This window comes from Amblyraja radiata, chromosome 2 (assembly GCF_010909765.2).
Source record: "Amblyraja radiata isolate CabotCenter1 chromosome 2, sAmbRad1.1.pri, whole genome shotgun sequence".
NCBI classification, from domain to species: Eukaryota; Metazoa; Chordata; class Chondrichthyes; order Rajiformes; family Rajidae; genus Amblyraja; species Amblyraja radiata.
In genome coordinates, this window is record NC_045957.1 from 143,554,545 (window position 1) to 143,578,560 (window position 24,016).

The window sequence follows — 24,016 nt, forward strand, 5'->3', positions numbered from 1 at the left end:
TCTGCTCATCTCTATGTAAATGCATCCTCGATTTTCTCATCGGCAGTCCCCAATCAGTACAAATTAGCAGAATACTTCCTCCGCAATAACCATCAGCACAGGAGCACATCAAGACTGTGTGCTCAGTCCCCTGCCATATTCTCTCTATACCCACGACAGTGTAACGAGACACAGCTTCAATGCTATCGGTAGTGACAGATTTTATATAGTCTCAAGGATTTAGTCCTCAATAGTCACTGGGGTTGATGACTGAGGATCAGAAGGTAATTTATACTAATTTATGTAATTTGATGATGATATCACACTTGTGGTAATGAGGAGTCCGATCTGTACAGTGCCTGGCACGTTAATGCAATCACAAATAAATCTCATCAATGCCAATCCTTCCTTAGCAGTTTGAGGAGATTCAGCATGTCTATGAATACTCTTACAAAGGAACAAGGATGAGATAGGGTGGTAAACTTGAGTGTTGGCCTTTATAAATCAGAGCATTGAGTATAGAAGTTGGGATGTAATGTTAAAATTGTACAAGGCATTGGTGAGGCCAATTCTGGAGTATGGTGTACAATTTTGGTCGCCCAATTATAGGAAGGATGTCAACAAAATAGAGAGAGTACAGAGGAGATTTACTAGAATGTTGCCTGGGATTCAGCAACTAAGTTACAGAGAAAGGTTGAACAAGTTAGGTCTTTATTCTTTGGAGCACAGAATGTTAAGTGGGGATTTGATAGAGGTCTTTAAAATGATGAGAGGGATAGACAGAGTTGATGTGGATAAGCTTTTCCCATTGAGAGTAGGGAAGATTCGAACAAGAGGACATGACATCAGAATTAAGGGACAGAAGTTTAGGGGTAACATGAGGGGGAACTTCTTTACGCAGAGAGTGGTAGCTGTGTGGAATGAGCTTCCAGTGGAAGTGGTGGAGGCAGGTTCGATTTTATCATTTAAAAATAAATTGGATAGGTATATGGATGGGAAAGGAATGGTGGGTTATGGTCTGAGTGCAGGTAGATGGGACTAGGGGAGAATAAGTGTTCGGCATGGACTAGAAGGGCCGAGATGGCCTGTTTCCGTGCTGTAATTGTTATATGGTTATATGTTATATGGTTATGAGAGCATACTGACTGGTGGCATCACAGTCTGATCCGGCAACTCAAATGCCCAGGAATTAAGGAGACAACAGAGAGTGATGGACATTGCTCAGTCCATCAGGTACTGACCTCCCCACCATCAAAGGGACCTATACAAGGTGCTGCCTCGCATATTCAGCCAATATTATCAAAAAGCTACACCATCCTGGCACGCTTTCATTTTGCCACTACCTTTCTTTAATCAGAGGGTGGTGAATCGGTGGAATTCATTGACACAGATGTAATTAGCTCGTTCTAAGCTTCCCCCCAGTCTAGTTTCAGTCAAAAATCACTGAGTCAAGCACTTGAGCATCTATACTTTATTTTGGCAAAACACAATCACCGTTCAACTACTATACCTAACCACCACAGGTTCGATCCTCGTATCTGCCTGATCAAGCCCTCTAGGCCTTGCTCAAACAGAGACACTACAGAAGGTCATGCAGTCCCAAGCGCTCTCCCAGAAGATCGATGCAGGACCTCATGATTGCAGACTTTTATTAGTCCCCAGACCCCGAGGGGCCGAACCACATGGGGGTGGTCTCGTTGCAATCCAATTACAGATATCGATTAACCCCATACATGACAGATATTTCCCATACCCAATAATACAGTGGCTAATACATTGTATTCAAACAGTGTTTCTCAGAGGAAACGAACATCGCAACATGTGCCCTGATATGCAAGAAAACCAGACAAGGCTCAATACTTAATCCAAACAACATTCAGCAAAGTAAAGCTTTGCAACATTATTTACAATTATTTACAAAGTGTAAGTCTGGTTTGCATTCGTCCAATCCATTCTATGCATTTTGCACCTATTTGTCGGGGTCTGCAGATGTCCCCATTCTCTTCCTGCAGCTCTGATCTAGGCTCTAGACAAACTAGCACCATTCTGCAGCTTGTCCCATTTCTACAGAAAGCACTTTTAAATTGACCAAATGGCCTAGCAGCCCTGAAGCCTTTACTCAATTTTAGGGTCCTGGCCTCCAATTTGGAAACACAGACAGCAGCGGAGGCCAAGGCAATGGATATTTTTAAGGCAGAGATGGACATATTCTTGATTAGTACGGGTGTCAGGGGTTATGGAGAGAAGGCAGGAGAATGGGTTTGAGAGGGAAAGATAGATCAGCCAAGATTGAATGGCAGAGTAGACTTAATGGGCTGAATGGCCTAATTCTGCTCCTAGAACTTAGGAAATAACTAACTTCCATCAGGAAGAAGGTACTGCCTTACAACTGTGACCACCAGGTTCAAGAGTAGCTTCTTCCCAGCAACTATCAGGCTCTTTACGCTAACACCACACTGGCCACCATCTCAGCGACTACGATCATCTATGGACTTTGTTTTTGATCACACACTTTGATTTTGCACTATTCGCCATCTGCTATTACTATTTCCTTATCGTATTATATTGATTACTTCATATTTATTTGTGTGTTTCTGACATTGTGACAATAATGGATCCTAAATTTGTGAGTGACCTGCAGCTTTCGTTTGTACGTGCAGTAAAAGAAGCAGTGAACCACATGCCCAGTAAATCCTCCTGCCGTTTCACAATCCCACTGCATCTGCTTAACTTTTTTAATCCATTTGTGGTGTCAGTCCACACCTGTAGAACTCTGCCTTTTAGACAGAATCACATTGAATTGGCAGTGCAGTTATTGGCCCCGTCACCCCTTATTGCATGCATTAGCTTCCTCTTCCTAACCTACTTCATCAGACCCTGAGTCAAATTAGTGGACAGGTCCACTGGCTGAAACAGCCCAAACCCAATTCACAAAGGGATCTGGCAATCAGCAGAGCAATAAAAATCTCATCCTGTCAATCAGGGTTGGACTTGATGCCATTAACCCAATAACCTTACATTGCCCGGCGCGGCTTTAAATGGCCGCGGGACTTGCTAGTGCCCGCCGGGGGCTCCAACACCAAGACCCGGAGTGTGGCCTTGCATCGCCCGGCGTGGCTTTAATGGCCGCGGGACCTACTTACCATCGCCCGCCGGGGGCTTTGACTCTGACATCGGGAGGAGAATGAGGAGTGCAGGGGAGAGATAAGACTTTGCCTTCCATCACAGCGAGGAGGAGATTCGCTGTGATGGATGTTTGTGTAAATTGTGTTGTGTCTTGGTTCTTCTACTTGTTTGTATGCAGAAACAACATTTCGTTTGAACCTCAATGAGGTTCAAATGACAACAAATAAATTGTATCATTGTATCATTGTAAAAAAAATTAAGACTAAGAACCCAGAAATCTCCTTTACAGCAATCATTCCCATCTCTATAATCTTCAGGGTTTCTGCACAACCTCCATACGGGAATGTTTTTTAAGCTCCATGCTCTAGATTTCCACCTTTTCTCTCCCTTTGCTCCTTGAAAGCATTGCTTCAAATTATTGATTTGACTACCAGTCCCAGTACTGCTCGTGTAGCTGAATATCATTCTCCTGAGACAATCTGCTCCTGGAAGGAGCCTTTGGACAATTCCCGATGTTAATGGTGCAAATGTAAATGTTTCCTCCGGGTGCTCCGGTTTCCACCCACATGCCAAAGATGTACAGGTTTGTAGGTTAATTGGCCTCTGTAAATTGCCCTAGTGTCTAGGTTGTGGAATAACATAGAACAAGTGTGTGGGTGATCGATAGTCATTGTGGGGTCGGAGGGCTGAAGGACCTGTTTCCATGCTGTATCCCTAAAGTAAAGTAAATTAATGTAAAGCTTCTTCCCCTGTGTTCTTAGGCTTCAGAACGATCCTTCTATAAGATAGGAACCTCTACCCCATTGTGGACATTGGACTTTGCCTATGGAACTGATGCCCTTCAATGCACTACACTGTTGAGAGTTATATCTGCACTCTGTATCTTCTTCTTTGCTCGATCTATTGTACTTGTGTTTGACTTGATTGCATCAGCTATGATATCTGATCTGTTTGGATAGCATGCAAAGCCAAGCTTTTCACTGTACCTCAGTACATGTGACAGTAACAAACCTAAATTTAATAGGCCCCCATTCAGCACAAACACAAGCTGCTGCCTCAGTCACCTACCGTCTAACTGGGGAAAAGCTGAGCTTTGCATCGGGCCATAGAGCCATGCAGTGTGGAAACATGCTCGTCGGCCCAACTGGTCCACGCCGACCATTTGTACTAATTCCGCTCTCCTGCATTTGCCCCATATCCCTCTAAACCTATCCTGTCCACGTACCTGTCCAAGTGTTTTTTTTTAAGTTATGATAGTACCTGCCTCAACAACCTCCTCCAGCAGCTCATTCCATAAATTGTATTATATAACATATATGACACCCTTTGTATAATAAAGTTGCCCCTCAGGTTCCTATTGCATTTTCCCCCCTCATCTTAAACGTATGTCCTCTGGTTCTTGATTCCCCTACTCTGGGTTAACTACTCTGTGCATTTACCCTATCTATTCCTCTCATGGCCTTATACCCCTCTATAAGATCACCCCTCATCCTCCTGCACTCCAAGGCATAAAGTCCAACCTCTCCCTGTAGCCCTCGAGTTGAGGCAATGTCCTTGTAAAACTTCTATGCACCTTTTCCAGCTTGTTGTACCTGCAGCCCCCAACACCCCTTAGTGAGGGTTGAAATTGACCTGCAGGGGTTGAGTGAAGAAAGCTCTCTGGAGCCTCTGTGACCACACTGCCTCCTTCCTCAAGAGAAGCTCGTATATGTTATTCCATGCTTCTTCTCAGTGGGTGGTTGATTTTGAGAGCTATGCAGGAAATGACTGGTGTAAAACCACATCCCATCAGCCGCTCTGACCACACATTTGAAAAAGCAACTTGGATCTGCTCTGGAATTTGTTCTTTCTTTTCCGCATCATGAAAGTATGCCCTGGAAAAATAGCGCCTCTCACACTCCCAGGAGATCCCAAGCAATACGGTACGATGCGGCAAGGGTAGGGCTACTGCCTTACAGTGCCAGAGACCCGGGTTCGATCCTGACCAGGGGTGCTGTCTGTATGGTGTTTATACATTCTCCCTATGACCGCGTGGGTTTTCTCCCAGATCTTCGGTTTCCTCCCACACTCCAAATACGTACAAGTTTGTCGGTTAATTGGCTTGGTATAAACACAATTTACCCCCACTGTGTGTAGGATCGTGTAAGTGTGCAGGGATCGCTGGTCGGTGTGGACTTGGTGGGCCGAAGGGCCTATTTCCGCGCTGTACCTCTAAAACTAAAACTAAAAAACTAAAACAATGAAATAGTATTAAATTTCAGCCCCTGTTGTAGCAAAAAGGCCATGAAATAAATGACCAGATAATCAATTTCAGTGATCAGGAATGACAATTACCCCTTTGGAAAAACTCCTTGGTTCTCTCTCAAAATATTTCCCCACACAAGTGATCTGCTTGATTATTTCTGTGTAGGAAGGAACTGCAGATGCTGGTTTACACCGAAGATAGACACAAAATACTGGAGTAGCTCAGGGGTCGGGCAGCATCTCTAGGGAAAAGGAATAGGTGACGTTTCGGGCCAAACCCCTTCTTCAGACTGAGAGTCAGGTTTAAACAATAAATAAAATGTGCTTCTTGTTGTCAAGAGAGGGGGGGGAGTTGGGGGGGGGGAGTGGGAGGAGATAAAATTGTTTGTTGTCATGCACACTTGTCATCAGCCCGCCAGGGAATTTGTACACTCTGGTGTTTAGAAGGATGAGAGGGCATCTGATTGAAACATATAAGATTGTTAAGGGTTTGGACCCGCTAGAGGCAGGAAACATGTTCCCGATGTTGGGGGAGTCCAGAACCAGGGGCCACAGTTTAAGAATAAGGGGTAAGCCATTTAGAACGGAGACGAGGAAACACTTTTTCTCACAGAGGGTGGTTAGTCTGTGGAATTCTCTGCCTCAGTCCCCCCCCATGTTTTAAAAACGATTTACTATGGCTGCCAATGCCCCGAGCCGTCTGTCCCTGCGGCTGGGGTGAGGGGGTGAATCACCCGGTGTGGGTGTCGGTGGGTGAATCACCCCGTGTGTGGGTCAGGGTCCAGGGGTCCACAACCCCTGGTGTGGGGGTTGGGGTCCGATGGCGGTACATCGCGGTCAGCGACTCTGACTGGGCAGAGGGACCAGCCTGTCCCACACTTCTGTCCCACCCGGCCCCGTGTGTGTGTGTGTGTGTGTGTGCTGCCGACCCACAGCCCATCACAGTGCGGCCGCACGGGGGAGACGAGGCGGAGGGCGGCCGTGGCCGTGGGAGAGTGGGGGCTGTCCCGAGGGATGCGCTCCTTCAGCCGCTTACAACTTGGTGCTCGGGTTCAGAAAATGACCCCCACCCTCCCGTCTCCACCGGCCAGTGATGTGATGGATGCGGGGGATCTGGAACAATCGCTGACAAGTCCCGCAACCCCCCCCCCCCCGGCGATGTCATGTCTGTTATTTGACTTTTCGACAGAGCGGCCTATCGGTGAGTTTGCTTAAGGCGTCCCACCATTTCGGTTAGTTGGTTTTTCGGCTTAATTTCCGTTCGGGTATTTGGCTTCCACCTCTTTGCTTTGGCTTCTCTTCCTTCGACGCCACGTCCACACACGTTTTGTGTCTATGCTTGATTATTTAGATAGTCTTCCTGTTTCTATATATTTTCCAGCAAGTGCTCATTTATTAATAACCTATATTCAACCCCTTGCTGGGCACCACTTCATCCCACTTCCTCCCCTTTTCTCTCCTTCAGATATCTACACAGGCAGATCCAGGCAAGGAAAAGTTTAAGAAAGAACTGCAGATGCTGGAAAAATCGAAGGTAGACCAAAAAGCTGGAGAAACTCAGCAGGTGAGGCAGCATCTGTGGAGTGAAGGAATAGGCGACATTTCGGGTTGGTCGGGTCTGAAGAAGGGTCGCCTATTCCTTCGCTCCATAGATGCTGCCTCACCCACTGAGTTTCTCCAGCTTTTTTGTCTACCAGGCAAGAAAAGGGATTGGTGACTGAAAGTGGAGGGAGGGGGGGGGAGGGGGGGGAGGGAAATGACTAGACCAGGGGTGGGGAAACCTGCGGCCTTCTAGGCCATTAAGTGCGGCCTTTTGAATGAATCCAAATTTTGTAGAACAAATCCTTTTATTTTTATTAATATGTTTGTGTTTGTCTTTTATTATTTTTATTTTAATCTTAAAATGAACGTATTTAAAATATTAAAGAATAAAAGAAGATTCAACAAAATAATCCTCCCCGACTGACGGCCACAATTAAAACATTAATAAGTCATGAGGGCTATTTTAATACCTGTTATGCTCTTGAATTAGTTCTAATGCGACTCTAAAATGTACATTAACCTCCCTGCCTGACTTGCGCCACCACTGCCTGAAGCTGGTTAACGAGAGGGAAAATGTATCGTATCATTGTAAAGTGCGTTGGCTATCGCAGGGACAGGTGTTAGCAAATCTTTTATCTTTGCGAGAACAGATAATTAAATGTCATGACGAACAGAATCAGCAATGTGAAATATTGAAAGAAGATTTCTACAGAAATACTGCAGTTCGGTGTGATATCATGTCAAAGCAAAATGACTTGAATGTTTCTTTGCAAGGTAAAACGATGTCTATATATGATATGTGGCAAAAAATCCAAGCATTTCGAAAAAAAGCTATCTTTTTCAAAACTCCTCTTCTTCAAAATGAAATTTCGGATGAACATTTTCCCCAGTTGAAACATTGAAATATGGAAAAACGCAATAGAATACCCACGTCTTCGGCAACATGAATGAAAAATGCTATCTTGCTTTTCAACCACATATTGCTGCGAATCTACATTCCCCTATAACCCAAATCAAGACGCCCTTAAGCTCACAAATGACGGATACCCATCTAGAAGATCAGCTGAAACTGCGTACCTCCATGTTGCAACCAAATATTCAAATGCTTTCCTACAAAAAGCAGTCACAACAAAAGGTTAGTTAACTTTAGAAAACATAGAAACATAGAAAATAGGTGCAGGAGGAGGCCATTCGGCCCTTCGAGCCGGCACCGCCATTCAATATGATCATGGCTGATCGTCCCCAATCAATAACCCGTGCCTGCCTTCTCCCCATATCCCTTGACTCCACTAGCCCCTAGAGCTCTATCTAACTCCCTCTTAAATCCATCCAGTGATTTAGCCTCCACTGCCCTCTGTGGCAGGGAACTCCATAAATTCACAACTCTCTGGGAGAAAAAGTTTTTTCTCACCTCAGTCTTAAATGACCTCCCCTTTATTCTAAGACTGTGGCCCCTGATTCTGGACTCGCCCAACATTGGGAACATTTTTCCTGCATCTAGCTTGTCCAGTCCTTTTATAATTTTATATGTTTCTATAAGATAATCCCTCATCCTTCTAAAAGCAGTCATTAGAAGGTTAGTTAACTTTAGAATTAACTTTTTTTTTTCATTTTCTTGTAGTACATAGTAGTTAGATTTTCACAAAATAATGTACATTTTGATGTATATCTAATTGAAGTTTCTTGGATACGGCCTTATTAGATTACAGCTAACTTATCTCGGCATTCCAATATCAAAAGGTTCCCCACACTACTGGATTAGACTAAGGAACAGCCCAGAAGCAGGGCCGGCTATAGCAGACCAAGGAAGGCTAGCGCCCATAGTGGCTCATTGTTGTCTGGGGAAAAGGTGATAATGAAGGAGTACAGGGATACAAGGAAACAGTGGAATTGAAACGTCACCCGTTCTTTCTCTCCAACGATGCTGCCTGACCTGCTGAGTTACTCCAGTACTTTGTGTCTATCTTTGGTTTTAACCAGCCACTGCAGTTCCTTCCTACAAAACATCCTTGATCTGTCATCCTCAGCGTCAACCACATAGCATCTTCACCAAATGTGCCATGTTGGTCCCCAAACACCAGGAGGATCATTTAGTGTAATTGAACCTGAAGGAGGAGGCTGCAGGGAATGGTCTGGCCACCAACTGTCCAATAACCTGTTTTAATGTCATAAAGTCAAAAGGAATAGTAGAATTAGGCCATTCGGCACATCAAGTCTACTCCAACATTCAATCATGGCTGATCTATCTCTCCCTCCTAACCACATTCTCCTGCCTTCTCCCCATAACCTCAGACACTTGTACTAATCAAAAATCTATCTATCTCAGTCTTAAAAATGTCCACTGACTTGGCCTCCACAGCCTTCTGTGGCAGAGAATTCCACAGATTCATCACCCTCTGACTAAAGAAATGTATCCTCATCTCCTTCCTAAAAGAACGTCCTTTAATTCTGAGGCTATGGCCTCACGTCCTACACTCTCTCACTAGTGGAAACATCCTCTCCACATCCACTCTACCCAAGCCTTTCACTATTCTGTCTGTTTCAATGTGGTCCCCCCTCATTCTAAACTCGCTGGAGTGCAGGCCCAGTTCATCATAGGTTAATCTGCTCATTCTTGTAAACCTCCTCTGGACTCTCTCCAGAGCCAACGCATCCTTCCTCAGATATGATGGCCAAAATTGCTCAGGATATTCCAAATGCGACCTGACCAGCGCCTTATAGAGCCTCATTAATTCCCCATTGAAGACAATCGAACAATCTCCTCATTACTGATTGAAGTTCTGATTGAGCAACTCTGTCCTCTGCTCCTCGCACCACAGATGGTGACAATTTCCAGGATATTCTGTTTTTAATTGAATAGCATAAGGGGAAAGTCGCCACCTCGGTTATATTTCAAAGTGCTCCATTGCTCCCAAATAGTCTACCTTTCCCCCAGTACCATTAGTTTCACAAAGAATAAAGTGAAGTCTTAAAGAAAGTGAAGGAAAGAAAGAATGCACTTGATTTTACAGCTCATTTGATCTTTTGCCCCACGTTGCTGGCAGCAGAATAATTTTAAATACTTTGCAGACTGCAGGATAGCCAGCTTTAGGTATAATATAGGATGTAAATCTCAACCAAAGTACAGCCTGCATTTAAATAGTGACTTTCATACCCTCCAAATTCCCCAAAGCATTTTGCAATTAATAAATACCTTTGAAGTTTGATCATTGAACCTATTTGCACACAATCTGCAATGACAGAGATTTCTTAAAGCTCGGATGTTCAAAATTCATATTTTTGAGGCATAATTTAACTTCATGATTCGAACATCTTTTTTTGTTTGTTAAGAGATGTTGGTTCAAAGATAATTTATGGGCAAATGCAAAGTAGAAACATAAACATAGAAACATAGAAAATAGGTGCAGGAGTAGGCCATTCGGCCCTTCAAGCCTGCTCCGCCATTCAATATGATCATGGCTGATCATCCAACTGAGTATCCTGTACCTGCCTTCTCTCCATACCCCCTGATCCCTTTAGCCACAAGGGCCACATCCAACTCCCTCTTAAATATAGCCAATGAACTGGCCTCAACTACCTTCTGTGGCAGAGAGTTCCAGAGATTCACCACTCTCTGTGTGAAAAATGTTTTTCTCATCTCGGTCTTAAAGGATTTCCCCCTTATCCTTAAGCTGTGACCCCTTGTCCTGGACTTCCCCAACATCGGGAACAATCTTCCTGCATCTAGCCTGTCCAACCCCTTAAGAATTTTGTAAGTTTCTATAAGATCCCCCCTCAATCTCCTAAATTCGAGCGAGTATAAGCCGAGTCTATTCAGTCTTTCTTCATATGAAAGTCCTGACATCCCAGAAATCAGTCTGGTGAACCTTCTCTGCTCTCCCTCTATGGCAATAATATCCTTCCTCAGATTTGGAGACCAAAACTGTACGCAATACTCCAGGTGTGGTCTCACCAAGACCCTGTACAACTGCAGTAGAATCCTCCCTGCTCCTATACTCAAATCCTTTTGCTATGAAAGCTAACATACCATTTGCTTTCTTCACTGCCTGCTGCACCTGCATGCCTACTTTCAATGACTGGTGTACCATGACACCCTGGTCTCATTGCATCTCCCCTTTTCCTAATCGGCCACCATTTTGATAATAGTCTGCTTTCCTGTTTTTGCCACCAAAGTGGATAACCTCACATTTATTCACATTATACTGCATCTTCCAAACATTTGCCCACTCACCCAGCCTATCCAAGTCACCTTGCAGCCTCCTAGCATCCTCCTCACAGCTAACACTGCCCCCCAGCTTAGTGTCATCTGCAAACTTGGAGATGTTGCCTTCAACTCCCTCATCCAGATCATTAATATATATTGTAAATAGCTGGGGTCCCAGCACTGAGCCTTGCGGTACCCCACTAGTCACTGCCTGCCATTGTGAAAAGGACCCGTTTACACCTGCTCTTTGCTTCCTGTTTGCCAGCCAGTTCTCTATCCACATCAATACTGAACCCCCAATACAGTGTGCTTTAAGTTTGTATACTAATCTCTTATGTGGGACCTTGTCGAAAGCCTTCTGAAAGTCCAGATACAACACATCCACTGGTTCTCCCCTATCCACTCAACTAGTTACATCCTCGAAAAATTCTATAAGATTTGTCAAACATGATTTACCTTTGGTAAATCCATGCTGACTTTGTCCAATGATTTCACCACTTTCCAAATGTGCTGCTATCCCATCTTTAATAACTGACTCTAGCAGTTTCCCCACTACCGATGTTAGACTAACTGGTCTGTAATTCCCCGTTTTCTCTCTCCCTCCCTTTTTAAAAAGTGGGGTTACGTTAGCTACCCTCCAATCCTCAGGAACTACTCCAGAATCTAAAGAGTTTTGAAAAATTATAACTAATGCATCCACTATTTCTGGAGCTACTTCCTTAAGTACTCTAGGATGCAGCCTATCTGGCCCTGGGGATTTATCGGCCTTTAATCCATTCAATTTACCCAACACCACTTCCCGACTAACCTGGATTTCACTCAGTTCCTCCATCTCCTTTGACCCGCGGTCCCCTGCTATTTCCGGCAGATTATTTATGTCTTCCTTAGTGAAGACGGAACCAAAGTAGTTATTCAATTGGTCCGCCATATCAATGTTCAGATGACATTACAAGTCCTGACTTGAAATGCTGTCTGTCTATTCCCTCCGCAGATGCTGCTTGACCAACTGGGATCCTCCAGCACTTTGTTTTTGCACCTGAGAGGGAAGTCTTGGTTTAACAATTCTACTCCTTCACTCTGGAATTTGTACTCAAATTTCCGGATAGATTTTGACTTCAATGTAGAGTGGGAGAGAGTGTTATTTTCATTGCTTTGCTAAGATCACCGGAAAGGTCATAAAAGTAGAGAGGACTGCTGGCTGATTAATGCCCCTGTCCCACTTAGGAAACCTGAACGGAAACCTCTGGAGACTTTGTGCCCCACCCAAGGTTTCCGTGCGGTTCCCGGAGGTTGCAGGTGGTTGCCGGAGGTTGCAGGTCGTGGAAGCAGGGAGGGAGACTGACAAAAACCTCCGGGAACCGCACGGTAACCTTGGGTGAGGCGCAAAGTCTCCAGAGGTTTCCGTTCAGGTTTCATAAGTGGGACAGGGGCATAATTGACTCCAGTCTTTAATCAGTTGCATCTGGCATTTGATGAGAATTGGTGCACAACCAAAAGTTGCATCAACAAGGTTATTTTTACATTTTACTTCCCCTAAATGGTCAATGTAAAACAGCGGGGAAGGAAGAAATTGGTGTCAGAATGAATGTTTACACATTTTTACATTGTCTGTATGTATACCCCCTACCTGTTAATAGGAGCAACATGAAACTTATGTCGAATACTCATCCTCTCCCTGTGACTGAGAAAAATGGATCATTATTGAATGGTGGGCCTGGCCTTGGTTGGCATGAAGTGGAATAATGTTTGTGATCAGTGATGGTCGGTTTCACTTGAGTTGTGTCCACGTATAGCTTTGAAAACAGGACATTTCTATCTCTTAGTTATTTGGCACAGGATACATCAATGCCCTTTATAATCCTTCAAATGATGGAGCACCTCAATGCCCTTTATTAAAGTGCTTTTAATGTGAAGCGGCAGCCAATCTCTGCTTAGTGAGGCCCCACTAAGCAACAATGTGATGTCGACCATATCATGTGTTCATGGCTGAGAGGAACATATTCAAGGAGCATTGTCCAATTCTTCTGCTTTTATCTAAATAATATACACAATCTTTTACCTTCATTTGAGAGGTAGGATGTGATAGCTAAAATCACCAACCCAAGCACTGAAATGTAACTACTGTTGTGCCAGAATAAAGCGAACATAACTAAAAATAGATAGGTAGGGTTTACATTGTGTGTAACCACCACATCCTGATTCATGTAAGGAGTCAAGGGCACCGAGCGTATTTCATTGTCATATGTACCAAAATGAAATAAAGAAGTTCTAACAGCAGCATAACAGGTCTGGGCAGCATGGTGGCGCAGTTGTAGAGTTGCTGTCTTATGCCCCTGTCCCACTTAGGAAACCTGTACGGAAACCTCTGGAGACTTTGCGCCCCAACCAAGGTTTCCGTGCGGTTCCCGGAGGTTCCCGGAGGTTCCCGGAGGTTTTTGTCAGTCTCCCTAATGTCTTACCTTCCACTACTTGCAACCTCTGGCAACCACCTGCAACCTCCAGCAACCACATTCAACTAGCATCGCAACCGGCTTCGACTAAAAAATTACCGATTTTTAAAACGGCAATGTATTTTTAGTCACGGCCGGTTTTGAATTTTTTGAAATAATCGCCAGAACATAGAAGAAGCGGAAACCACTTTCGACCATTAGGGGGGGCGAGTGAAGTTCCCATAGTGCGTTCGGCCGAACGCACTACTCTCTGCAGAGCCTTCTTGTCCTGGGCAGAGCAGTTCCCAAACCAGGTTGTAATATTTCCGGACAAGATGCTTTCCACAGCCGCTGAGTAGAAGCACTGGAGGATCCTCGGAGAGATTTTTACCTGAGGTGGTAAAGGCGCTGTCTTGCCTTACTCACGAATGCTGCGGCGTGTGATGTCCATGTCATATCCTCAGAGATATGGACTCACAGGTATTTAAAGCAGCTCACCCTATCCACAGTATCCCCATTTATCCTCAATGGTGTGTACGTCCTCGGATGATGTGCCCTCCTAAAGTCCACGATCAGCTCCTTACATCCCTCAGACAATGTTAGGTCTCAGTTTCTGCTCCAGATCTCTCAGCCTTTAGTAGTTTAGGTTTAGAGAAACAGTGCAAAAAGAAGTCCCTTCAGCCCATCGAGTCCGCTCCGACGAGCGATCCCAGCACATTAACACTATCCTACACACACTAGGGACAATTTACACTTGTACCAAAACAATTAACCTACAACCCTGTACGTGTTTGGAATGTGGGAAGAAACCGAAGATCTCGGAGAAAATCTACGAGGTCACAGGGAGAACGTACAATCTCCGTACAGACAGCACCCGTAGTCCGGATCACACCCGGGTCTCTGGCACTGCAAGCGCTGTAAGGCACCAACTCTACCGTTGTGTCACCGTGCCGCCTCTATATTCACTTAAGTTTTTGTAATGGTGCTTTATCCCACAACCTTCTGGTCTGAGGATAATAACAAAAGTGAGTGAAGAGATCAGATATTGGTGGTGAAATTTGCAAGGAATTTCATGTTTCCACATATTATCATGATTTTAAACACTGGAGTAACTCAGCCGATCAGGCAGCATCTCTGAAAGATATGGATAGGCCAGTTTCAGGTCGGGAGGGACCTTTCTTCAGACGTCACCTATTCATATTCTACAGAGATGCTCCCTGACCCGCTGAGTTGTTTCAGCACTTTGTGTTTTTTTTGTAAATCACTATTTCCAGTTCCTGGTATCTTCAAATTTACGACAATTTGTCTAGGGTGTTGGCCACTGTGACTTTAAATAAGCTGCATGGAGCTGTGTATGTAACAGGGTCTTTATTCATCACATCAAAGAGACAGGCAGGAAGACATGGTAGGAGATATTTTTGGTTAATCTCCTGGGAAAATCTCTCTGAACTCAAAGTACATCTAGTTTTTATAGTTTAAGTGTAAAGATAACAGCAGATGACAGATTCTCCTTGTATCTCGGCTCCTTCAGATCCTCTCACATCCTTGTACGTTTTTTTACACCCTTTCCAGATTAACCATATAACCATATAACCATATAACAATTACAACACGGAAACAGGCCATCTCGGCCCTACAAGTCCGTGCCGAACAACTTTTTTCCCTTAGTCCCACCTGCCTGCACTCATACCATAACCCTCCATTCCCTTCTCATCCATATGCCTATCCAATTTATTTTTAAATGATACCAACGAACCTGCCTCCACCACTTCCACTGGAAGCTCATTCCACACCGCTACCACTCTCTGAGTAAAGAAGTTCCCCCTCATGTTACCCCTAAACTTCTGTCCCTTAATTCTGAAGTCATGTCCTCTTGTTTGAATCTTCCCTATTCTCAAAGGGAAAAGCTGGTCCACATCAACTCTGTCTATCCCTCTCATCATTTTAAAGACCTCTATCAAGTCTCCCCTTAACCTTCTGCGCTCCAGAGAATAAAGACCTAACCTATTCAACCTTTCTCTGTAACTTAGTTGTTGAAACCCAGGCAACATTCTAGTAAATCTCCTCTGTACTCTCTCTATTTTGTTGATTGGTGATTTGATTGGTGGTAAATGTCCAGTGACAGGGCGACAGAGTTGTACGCGGAGCTCCATTTACAGCCTTGCCAACGTCTTGTGTATCTGTGGCATAGTGTCCTGACTCTCATATCCGGGGTTCCAGTCATTGAAGGCAAGCGAGCTGGGTGTCTCTCTCACCACCCTGTCCACCCTTTGCCACCAACTTCATGGAAATATGTGTTGAGGAAGGCCGAATGATTAACAGGAACTGGCATATGTGCTGATCTAGGAGGATTTAAAATGATCTTCTTCTTCTTATCGAGTCCACACACAAGATTAGAAGTTGTTCAGCCAGAGCTAAACGCACTTCTCGGCATCTGCATACAATGATGTCTGTCTTGCGCTTCTTGTGCTTCTTGTGCGCGGTGGTAGAAAGATTGGTTGAAACAGGGCCGCGACGTGAACGCTCTTTCCTTGACCCCATTTAAAATGATGAGAGGGATAGACAGAGTTGACGTGGATAAGCTTTTCCCACTGAGAGTAGGGAAGATTCAAACAAGGGGACATGACTTGAGAATTAAGGGACAGAAGTTTAGGGGTAACATGAGGGGGAACTTCTTTACTCAGAGAGTGGTGGCTGTGTGGAATGAGCTTCCAGTGAAGGTGGTGAAGGCAGGTTCGTTTTTATCATTTAAAAATAAACTGGATAGTTATATGGATGGGAAAGGAATGGAGGGTTATGGTCTGAGCGCAGGTATATGGGACTAGGGGAGAATACGTGTTCGGCACGGACTAGAAGGGTCGAGATGGCCTGTTTCCGTGGTTATATATGGTATCTATCTGGAAGAACCTATGGAGGCAGATACAGTAATGACTTTTAAAAAGCATGTGTAAAAGGAGGGGTTTAGAGAGATATTGTCCAAATGCAGGCAAATAGGATTATCCCAGTATGCCAAGTTAGTCAGCATGGACAGAATTAACTAAAGAGCCTGTTTCTGCTCTCGTCCATGTGGCAAAGATTAAAATCAACATCAATAGTTGCAATTACAGTTTACTTTAATATTTAGCGGTTCCTTGGAATGTTTTTCCATAGAATTGTATATTTTACAATGGAAGCCCACCTTAACTGAAAAGATCTACTTTAAATCATCTTTGATGGGAATCTAGAAACCCAAACCAGCTCTCTTTCACCACTGTACAGGCACTACCCGATATGAGTTATGTTCCTTGAACGTTTTACGTTAGATTTTACATAAATTTAGAATCACTTAGCTAGACAGAGAGCTGTGGAGGCCAAGTCTGTCGATATTTTTAAGGCAGAGATGGACAAATTCTTGATTAGAACGGGTGTCAAAGTTTATGAGGAGAAGGCAGCAAAATGGGATTAGGAGGCAGAGATCAGACATGATTTAATGGTGGAGAAGACTCGATGGGCCGAATGGCCTAATTCTACTCCTATAACTTGTGAACGTGAACTATTCCCATTCCTTGCCTGAAATAATTCTCTGAGTCTGATGGTGGGTCTCAACCTGAAATGTCACCTCCAGGGATGCTGGCTGACTCGCTGAATTGCTTCAGTATTTTGTGTTCGTCTCTGAGAGTATTAACTGTTTCAGCGGCGTCAGGCTGCATCCAGGGCACTTTCTACGGTGTGCAACCTTCTATGTAAACACCATCGGCATGGCTGGCTTTTTTCTGATGGAGGTGGCTCTAGAAATCGTGGACGCATTGGTGACCATTTTCCAATGTTCTATAGACTCAGGATCAGTTCCTGTGGATTGGAGGGTAGCTAATGTTATCCCACTTTTTAAGAAAGGCGGGAGAGAGAAAACAGGGAATTATAGACCAGTTAGCCTGACATCGGTGGTGGGGAAGATGCTGGAGTCAATTATAAAAGATGAAATAGCCGCACATTTGGATAGCAGTAACAGGATCGGTCCGAGTCAGCACGGATTTACGAAGGGGAAATCATGTCTCACTAATCTTCTGGAATTTTTTGAAGATGTAACTAGGAAAATGGACACAGGAGAGCCAGTGGATGTAGTGTACATGGACTTTCAGAATGCATTTGATAAGGTCCCACATAGGAGATTAGTGGGCAAAATTAGGGCACATGGTATTGGGGGTAGAGTGCTGACATAGATAGAGAAGTGGTTGGCAGACAGGAAACAAAGAGTAGGGATTAACGGGTCCCTTTCAGAATGGCAGGCAGTGACTAGTGGGGTACAGCAAGGCTCTGTGCTGGGACTACAGCTATTTACAATATACATCAATGATTTGGATGAAGGGATTCAACATAACATTAGCAAATTTGCAGATGACACAAAGCTGGGTGGCAGTGTGAACTATGAGGAGGATGCTATGAGAATGCAGGGTGACTTGGACAGGTTGGGGGAGTGGGCAGATGCATGATAGATGAAGTTTAATGTGGATAAATGTGAGGTTATCCACTTTGGTAGCAAACACAGGAAGGCAAATTACTATCTAAATGGCGTCAAGTTGGGAAAAGGGGAAGTACAACAGGATCTGGGGGTCCTTGTACATCTGTCTATGAAAGTAAGCATGCAGGTACAGCAGGCAGTGAAGAAAGCGAATGGCATGTTGGCCTTTATAACATGATGAATCGAATATAGGAGCAAAGAGGTCCTTCTGCAGTTGTACAGAGCCCTAGTGAGACCACACCTGGAGTATTGTGTGCAGTTTTGGTACCCTAATTTGAGGAAGGACATTCTTGCTATTGAGGGAGTGCAGCGTAGGTTTACAAGGTTAATTCCCGGGATGGCGGGACTGTCATATGCTGAGAGAATGGAGCAGCTGGGCTTGTACACTCTGGAGTTTAGAAGGATGAGAGGGTATCTCATTGAAATATAAGATTGTTAAGGGCTTGGACACGCTAGAGGCAGGAAACATGTTCCCGATGTTGGGGGAGTCCAGAACCAGGGGCCACAGTTTAAGAATAAGGAGTAAGCCTTTTAGAACGGAGACGAGGAAACACTTTTTCTCACAGAGAGTGGTGAGTCTGCGGAATTCTCTGCCTCAGTGGAGGCAGGTTCTCTGGATTTCAAGAGAGAGCTCGATAGGGCTCTTAAAAATAGCGGAGTCAGGGGATTTGCGGAGGAGGCAGGAACGGGGTACTGATTGTGGATGATCAGCCATGATCGCATTGAATGGCGGTGCTGGCTCGTAGGGCCGAATGGACTACTCGTGCACCTAATGTCTATTCTCTATTTTCTATTGTCTAAAATTATAACAAATGGTATTGGGGGTAGGGTATTGACATTGATAGAAAATTGGTTTGCAGACAGGAAACAAAGAGTAGGGATTAACTTTCAAATGGCAGGCAGTGATTAGTGATTAGTGGTGTGCCGCAAGGCTCGGTGTTGGGACCACAGCTATTTACAATATACATCAATGATTTAGATGAAGGAATTAAAAGTTACATTAACAAATTTGCAGTTCACAAAAATCTGAGTGGCAGTGTGAACTGTGAAGAGGATGCTATGAGGATGCAGGGTGACTTGGATAGGTTGGGTGAGTGGGCAGATGCATGGCAGATGCAGTATAATGTGGATACATGTGAGATTATCCACTTTGTTGGCAAGAACAAAAAGGCAGATTATTATCTGAATGGTGTCAGGTCAGGAAAAAGGGAACAACAAGACCCGAGTGTCCTTGTGCATCAGTCACGGAAAGTAATCATGCAGGTAAAGCAGGCAGTGGAGAAAGCTAATGGCATTTTGGCCTTCATAACGAGAGGAGTTAAGTATAGAAGCAAAGAGGTCCTCTGCAGTGGTACAGGGCCCTGGTGAGACCACACCTGGAGTATTGTGTGCAGTTTTGGTCTCCTAAGGACATTTGGTCTCCTTTGAGGAAGGACATTCTTGCTATTGAGGGAGTGCAGCGTAGAATGGAGCTACTGGGCTTGTATTCACTGGAATTTAGAAGGATGAGAAGGGATCTTAGACAATAGACAATAGACAATAAACAATAGACAATAGAAAGTCCAGGTACAGTACATCCACTGACTCTCCCTTGTCCATTTTCCTAGTTACATCTACAAAAAATTCCAGAATATTAGTCCTCCTTAGTGAAGACAGATCCAAAGTACCTGTTCAACTCATCTGCCATTTCCTTGTTCTCCATCTTATAGAAACATTTAAAATTATTAAGGAATAGGACACGCTAGATGCAGGAAATCTGTTGTTGGGGGAGTCCAAAACCAAGGGCCACAGTTTAAGAATTTTGGCCATTTAGAACTGAGATGAGGAAAAACTTTTTCACACAGAGAGTTGTGAATTTGTGGAATTCTCTGCCTCAGAAGGCAGTGGAGGCCGATTCACTGGATGTATTCAAAAGAGAGTTAGATAGAGCTCTAGGGGCTAGTGGAGTCAAGGGATATGGGGAGAAGGCAGGAACGGGGTACTGATTGTTGATGATCAGCCATGATCACATTGAATGGCCCAAAGGGCCGAATGGCCTATTCCTGCACCTTTTGTGTATATAGCTATGAAACTTGAGTGATTGTACATTGCTGTGGATATTACAAACTGACAGAATTGTTTACATAAGTACAAATCTACAACAATCGCCTATTACGTAAGTCGGGGAATGTCCGTATTGTGGAATGCCTCTGTGGATCCACAAACACTATCAGTATTGATTGACAAATTTGACTGTGAACATGTGTTAAGTGGCAAAATTGTCACTTAACACATGAGAGGATACAAAGTTCTGCAGTAATTCAATGGGCCAGTAGGCATCTTTGGAGAACATGGATAGGTGACGCTTCAGGATGGGACCCATCTTCAGATAGCTCTCAACCCAAAACGTTACCAATCCATGTTCTCCAGACATGCTGCGTGACCCTCTGAGTTATGTCCTTTTGAGCAAACTTGCATCTGCAGTTACACAAAAAAATGCTGGAGAAACTCAGCGGGTGCAGCAGCATCTATGGAGCGAAGGAAATAGGTAACGTTTCAGGCCGAAACCCTTCTTCAGACTGATGGGGGTGGCGGGGAGAAGGAAGGAGAAAGGAGGAGGAGGAGCCTGAGGGCTGGGGGATGGGAGGAGACAGCTCGAGGGCTAAGGAAGGGGAGGAGACACCTTGGGAATGGGAGGGGGAGTTGAAGTGCTGAGCCACTTGCGGACCGAGTGGAGGTGTTCGGCGAAACGATCGCCCAACCTCCGCTTAGTCTCACCGATGTAGATCAGCTGACATCTAGAGCAGCGGACGCAGTAGATGAGGTTGGAGGAGACACAGGTGAACCTCTGTCGCACCTGGAACGACTGCTTGGGTCCTTGAATAGAGTCGAGGGGGGAGGTAAAGGGACAGGTGTTGCATTTCTTGCGGTTGCAACGGAAAGTGCCCTAGTCCTCATCTTTCACCCCACCAGCCGTCACATACAACAAATAATCTTACGTCATTTTCGCCACCTCCAACGTGACCCCACCACTCGCCACATCTTCCCATCTCCCCCCATGTCTGCCTTCCGCAAAGACCGCTCCCTCCGCAACTCCCTTGTCAATTCTTCCCTTCCCTCCCGTACCACCCCCTCCCCGGGCACTTTCCGTTGCAACCGCAAGAAATGTCAGCTGATCTACATCGGTGAGACTAAGCGGAGGTTGGGCGATCGTTTAGCCGAACACCTCCGCTCGGACCGCAAGAACCTACCTGACCTCCCGGTGGCTCAGCACTTCAACTCCCCCTTCCATTCCCAATCCGACCTCTCTGTCCTGGGTCTCCTCCATTGCCAGAGTGAGCAACACAGGAAATTGGAGGAACAGCACCTCATATTCCGCTTGGAGTGCCTGCATCCGGCGGGCATAAACATTGAATTCTCCAAATTTTGTTAGCCTTTGCTGTCTCCTCCCCTTCCTTAGCCCTTGAGCTGTCTCCTCCCATCCCCCAGCCCTCGGGCTCCTCCTCCTCCTTTCTCCTTCCTTCTCCTCGCCACCCCCTATCAGTCTGAAGAAGGGTTTCGGCCCAAAACGTTACCTATTTCCTTCGTTCCTTAGATGCTGCTGCATCCAACGTCCAACAGGGGGCGCTGACCTGTGCGCGGCTGCCCAGCCTGCAGCTGTCTGTCTTTTCATCTTTTTTTTATTTTTAGTTAGTTAAAGTGTTTTTGTTTCGGGAGTTCTAGGCTTTTTTATGTGGGGGGTGGGGGGGGGGGGAAGGGGGAAACTACCTTTCAGGGTCCCTACCTGGTCGGGGAGGCAGCTTTTCTCCGGGCTGCAGCTTCGACCCGTCCTCGCGGCCTACCAGCGGGCCTGGAGCGGCGTTTCCTGTCGGGCACTGCCCAGAACCACGGCTTCGGCAGCGGCACAGCGCTGGAGCGCTATCGTGGAGCGGGCGATGCCTTGCCTGGGTCGCCGCGCTGGAGCTCCGGTGAGCTGAGACCGCCGAGTAAAACATCGCGGAGCTGCGGGTTTGAGGAGCGGCCAGCTGCAGGCGGCGGCGCCGAACTGTACACCGGGAGCCTGGGATCTCTAGATGAGATCGCCAGTAGTGGAGCTCCAACCGGCGCGGCCTTGTTGGCTTCGGAAGCCGCGGCCTCCAGTACGGAAGCGGCCGTTCCAGGGTTCCCAGGCCGCTGCGAGGATTCTCCCGACGCCGGAGCAACATCACCCGGCGAGAACGGCCAGGAACATCGGGCCTCCGTAGAGGCAACTGTGGAGGCTCAATGGGCCCGACTATGGGTGAACTGGGGTTGGGGACTGGACTTTGTGCCTTCCCTCATGGTGGGGGCCATTGTGGGGGGATGTTCTTTATGTTTATAACTCTTATTACTGTTATGTCTGTATTCTTTCTTTATGTGCTGCATTGGCAAGAAGCATTTCACTACACCTAGGTGTATGTGACCAATAAATAACCTTTGAATAACCTTTGAACCCGCTGAGTTTCTCCATCATTTTTTTGTGTACCTTCGATTTTCCAGCAACTGCAGTTCCTTGATTCCACACATGATCATGGTCATATCGGGCACTTCCTGCTCTCGTCCTAGGGTGTTGATGTAGACTAATTTACATAGGCATTTATCTATTGTTTCTCCCCTGTGTTTTACAATGGTGCCAAATTCAAGGTTTTTCACACCTAATGGTTGTTTAATTGCGCTTCTAGCATTGATAGATGTCACATTATTTAACAAGTATGTTTTACGCAGGTATCAATTAGAAGATGGAGGTGCAGATCCGTCAGTCTGAAGATGGATCATTCCTTCTATCCAGAGATGCTGCCTGTCCCATTGAGTTATTCCAGCATTTTGTGTCTATTTTCAATTAGAAGATATTGTCTTGTTTGTCAGTTTGTGAAGCACACCTGTTCAGTGGTCACCCTCTGTGTGTCGGTAGTCTGCTTTCTTCACTGTGGTGTTCATTTGTGCAGTTGTTCCTGTAAATTTAAACATGATTACTGTGGAGGTTATATTTAAAATAGTTCGTAGACTAAATTGTGTTTCTATTAATATCTCATTCGCCATATCTTCTGATTATGGCTGGTTTATATCTAATGATTCCAGCCATCAGGGATCTGCAACCGAGTGTCCCAGTGTATGAGGAGATGGGACCACTCTTTGGGCCTTGTGAAGAGTTCAGATTCTGCATGAGGGCTTCATTTTGGGTCAGCCAATAAGGTGACCTGGGGACATGTCAGGTAGAGAATTGTGAGTTAGTCTTGCAGACATTGGTGAAGTGTGGGGGCTTACAGTTGTTGTAGGCATAGACCCTCACAAGAAGTTTCTAAAAAATCACTTGAATCAAACAAGGAGAAGCAGATGGAGGCCCAAGTGCAGATACACGGGATAAGTATACTATAAGTAACTATGTCCACTATGTTCAGTGTGGACATAGTAGACCAAAGGACCTGTTTCTGAGCTGCATTATTCGCTGTGACTTAGGAAGTCACATCTGGTAACGAAAAATACTTCAGACTCCCCAATACTTGCCCATTCTCCCTGTGACTGCCTGGGCTTACTCCGAATGCTCCTGTGTTCTCCCACATGCCAAAGATTTGCAGTATTGTAAATGAATTATCTTCCGTACATTGTCCCTAGTGTGTAGGCTAGAACTAGTGTAAAGGCTATCGCTGCTTGGCACGGACTCAGCGGGTCAAAAGGGCCTGTTTCCACGCTCTATGTTTAAACTAAACTAAAATCAAGTGAAGAGTCAGATCATGATCAAGGTCAGGATCGGATCAGGTCAGGATCAGGTCATGCTTCACACTTGAAGTAGATCTCTACCCTACCCCCTTCATCTCCAACCCAAGGTTACACCTTTTTAAAGTGTGAGAACCCTATGCAGTGAGGTCAAAGAAATCAATGACACATTGTTTGTCATTATACATTCAGAGTTGCCAGATTGCCAGAGTGTGATATATGATTTTTGATAAATTTCAACAATTTAATGCATTGCGTTAGAATTGAATTTTATAGAGTCAA